The following is a 3,476-nucleotide window of genomic DNA, read 5'->3' on the forward strand; positions in this document are numbered from 1 at the left end:
GTATTCCGCCTGTTCCAAATCCCTTACAGACGCTCTTTTGGTCAGTTGCACAATAATCTCCACGGCCCTTAAGTTCCAACCCTCTGCCTGCCATCTCCTCCTGGCAGAGCGGAGGCCAGCACGACAGAGCCACAGAGTCAAAGGGTGCTTGTGACTCAGCTTCATGCAGTACTTGATGAGGCTGGATTTTACATGCAAGCAGGAACATGTCTTGGTACCTTCTAGGAAAAAGGATTCAATAATATCACTGGGTAGCATGCATGGGATTGCCCAACATGCATCGCCACCCAGATGTAATCTACATAGCTTGCTGGATCGCAATTCTCTTACAAGCCAAGCATTCTAACAGAAAAAGCATCCCTCTGTGTCACACCCCTTTTCACCACCTGTCCAGTACATAGATTTCATATCCTGCTTTTCCCTGTTGACCTAACATGGAAGATGGCAGAGGAAACGGACAAATCTGATCAGGGCGGTACAGTCAGCTCCCGACCATGAAAAGGAGGGCAGCAAAAGCACGCACAGGCCCTGCCACAAGCCAGTGATGGTGTCACATGCTGATTTCTGGCTAGAAAAACTGCCCACTTGGTTCTTTTCCTGCAGCATCACAGCCCTCAGGTGGCTGGGCTTGGCAATTCCCTCAAGGGTGTGTGGCACAGCGTTACCCTGTCCTTAAAGGGAGGTTCTCCGCTGCCTGCGGACATCGTGGCTGGCAGCTGCCACCGTTAGTGGCAGAAGCCCAGGCGCTAGAAGCCTGTGGGGCTTTCCTAGCTTTGAGCTTTGCCCTTTTGTGCCCCCGCGTTCCCGCCTCTGCCCGTCAGAGCAAACTGCTGAGGACTGAGGTTTGCGAGGGCTCTGACAATTCTGCCTGCCCAGGACGGCGTTTGGCCGAGAGGGCCCCTCCCGGACACTGCAGTCTCCCTCTTCCCACGCCAGCGTTCATGGTCCCCAGGCCAAAAGTTTAGGAGAGAAAAGTATCTCTTGTGCTGGCCCAAACGGAGGTGGCGAGGCGGATTCTGCTGCTGCAGCTCTCACCTGCCCCCCGCCAAAAAAAGCCATACAGGTCAGCTGCCAGAGAGTCACAGAAGCCTTGAAAATTCTTCCCATTCCACCCTTCAGCTACATCCTTACTGAAAATTTTCTGCATTACATCACACAAGAGGAACAGAACGTTTTAGAAGTGAATAGTAAGATAATACTGGAGTCATCTTACTTATGTGTCTGTGAACATAGCTGTGCAGAGTTCTCTGCAACGAGAAATTCCTCTGTCAGTGAGTGAAATGCATTTCTATAAATGACACCTCCCAATTTCTGTTTATTATCTTCCAGGTCTAGATAACAAAAGGAATTAAGTGCTCTAAACAGTAAAATGTTTAACAATAAAATGATAAATAATTAGAAATAATAAAATAATAACAAAGATAATAATAAATACAATAAAATAAAAAAGGAGGCTGTGAGTTCGAGTCCCACCTTAGGCATGAAAGCCAGCTGGGTGACCTTGGGCCAGTTCCTCTCTCTCAGCCCAGCCCACCTCACAGGGTGGCTGTTGTGGGGAAAATAGGAGGAGGAAGCAGTATTAGGTATGTTCACCGCCTTGAGTTATTTATAAAAATAATAAAAGCCGGATAAAAAAAATCTAAAAAAATACGACTGATTTATCAAGTTCACTATTATTTTCACAATTTTATTTTTTCTTACTGTGCTGTTTTCTGTAAACTGATAATCAATAATAAATGCATTATTTTAAACTACGTGGCCTTTAACGCATGTACCATAGCAACATTTCAAGGCTCCCAGCAGCCTCTTCCTTCCATCCCCGCCTGCCCCATCCGAGCTGTGATGTCATGGACCCCACCCACAGTCCCTCAGGTTGAAGGTGGCATCGACAGAATATTGCCAATAAAGCTTCTGTGCGCAGATCAGACTATCAGCATGGGTGGAAAAAGACATAGAAGATGTGTTGCTGGCCAGAAAAAACTCCACCAGCAAAAGAGCTTGGAACTAGCCAGAGCCAGAAAAATTGGGGCAACAGTTTGAGTATCAGCCAAATGTCTGACCACAGAATTATAACATTTTAATAGTGCAGCATATAACCACTAGGTCGCTCCTTGGTACAACCTGTAAATTAGGCAGCATTCTCTACAAATTATAGGACTATGGACTGAATAATCAAGAGTTTAATATTTATGCACCACCTGATGTCTTTGAGAACCCAAACCAAAGAGAAAACTGATGAAGCAACACCCTGCCTTCTTTTGCGCATCTAGTCACGGGTCCTTTGAGCAGGCAGGCGGTACCAGCCTCTGTCCCGAAAGCAAGTCCGCAGTTACTACTTTTAAAACCGCAGTCGTGCACGCTCGGTGCGTCGAGCTCTCAGGGGCGGGGGCTGCGTTCACGCCGGGTAGGGGGGAATCGCAACGCAGACGGGAACGCATTCCCCAGGCTTGGCCCCGAGAGGAGTTTTGCGGAGTTTGTTGTTGTTCTGAGCTGCGATACGCCTGTTTTCCGCTTTACGTTACGGTTTTAGTCGGCTTTGCCGTTCAGAACAGCAGGAGCTTATAGCCAATGTCTTGCAGTCGAAGGGCCGGGCTTGGCAAAGGCGGCGGCGGCGGCATCTCCCCCCCCCCCCCCCGTTTAAGCAGGATCCTTTTATTGAGCAGGCATTTTCAGTGTGAGGGGTGGGTTAAGGGGGGCGCTGTTTCATTTGCACTCCTTTTTGAGACCAAGCTCGCTACAGACCCCGACCTGCCAGGGCAGCCCGTTTCGGTTAACCAAGGCAGATGTCACCAGGACAGCCCGAAGGCGGCTTAGGCGAGAGGGGCCTTCGGGGCAGAAGGGTCGATAGCCCGTTGTCTTGCTATCCTCCCCCCGCCCCCCCCCCCGCTTAGTGGCTGGGGAAGAACGGCTTACCCTCTGGCGGCTGGGGGAGCAGCGGAGGGGCCTCCCGGGGTGCAACAGGCTTCACACCCCGTTTTTCAGAGTGACAGTAGCTCATGGGGGGGCGGGGGGGGCGAGCGCGATTCTCCATTCCAGGCCTGGGGCTCCCGCGGGGATCCTTTCCGCAACCCGGCATTCAGCGGGCCCCAAGCAGAGCCCGCATCTCTGCTCCAGCCCGGCCTGGCCGAGGGCACGCACCACGGTCACCCCCTTCCCTCGCCCCCTCCTCCGATGCTGCCCGCGCTCCTCGCGCCCCCTTCTCCGCAGAAGGACGCCCGAGGGCCCCGCCATTCCCTTCACCCTTCGCGGGGCGCCCGCGTGCGGATCCCCCGGCCTGGGAAGGGGCTCTTTCCGGCCAGCCCCCCTCCGGTGCGCAGACTCAGCGGCCCCGGGGGGCGGGGCGGGGCGGCCTCCGGAGGCGTGGCCCCGGCGACGTCAGCAGAGGCATGAATGAACAGGGCGAGGACTTTCCCACCGGCTCCCATTGAGCGCCTCAACCCGCGGCAGCCAGCCAGCCAGCCAGCCGGCCGGGCGCA

The sequence above is a fragment of the Candoia aspera genome, chromosome 18, assembly GCF_035149785.1.
Source record: "Candoia aspera isolate rCanAsp1 chromosome 18, rCanAsp1.hap2, whole genome shotgun sequence".
NCBI classification, from domain to species: Eukaryota; Metazoa; Chordata; class Lepidosauria; order Squamata; family Boidae; genus Candoia; species Candoia aspera.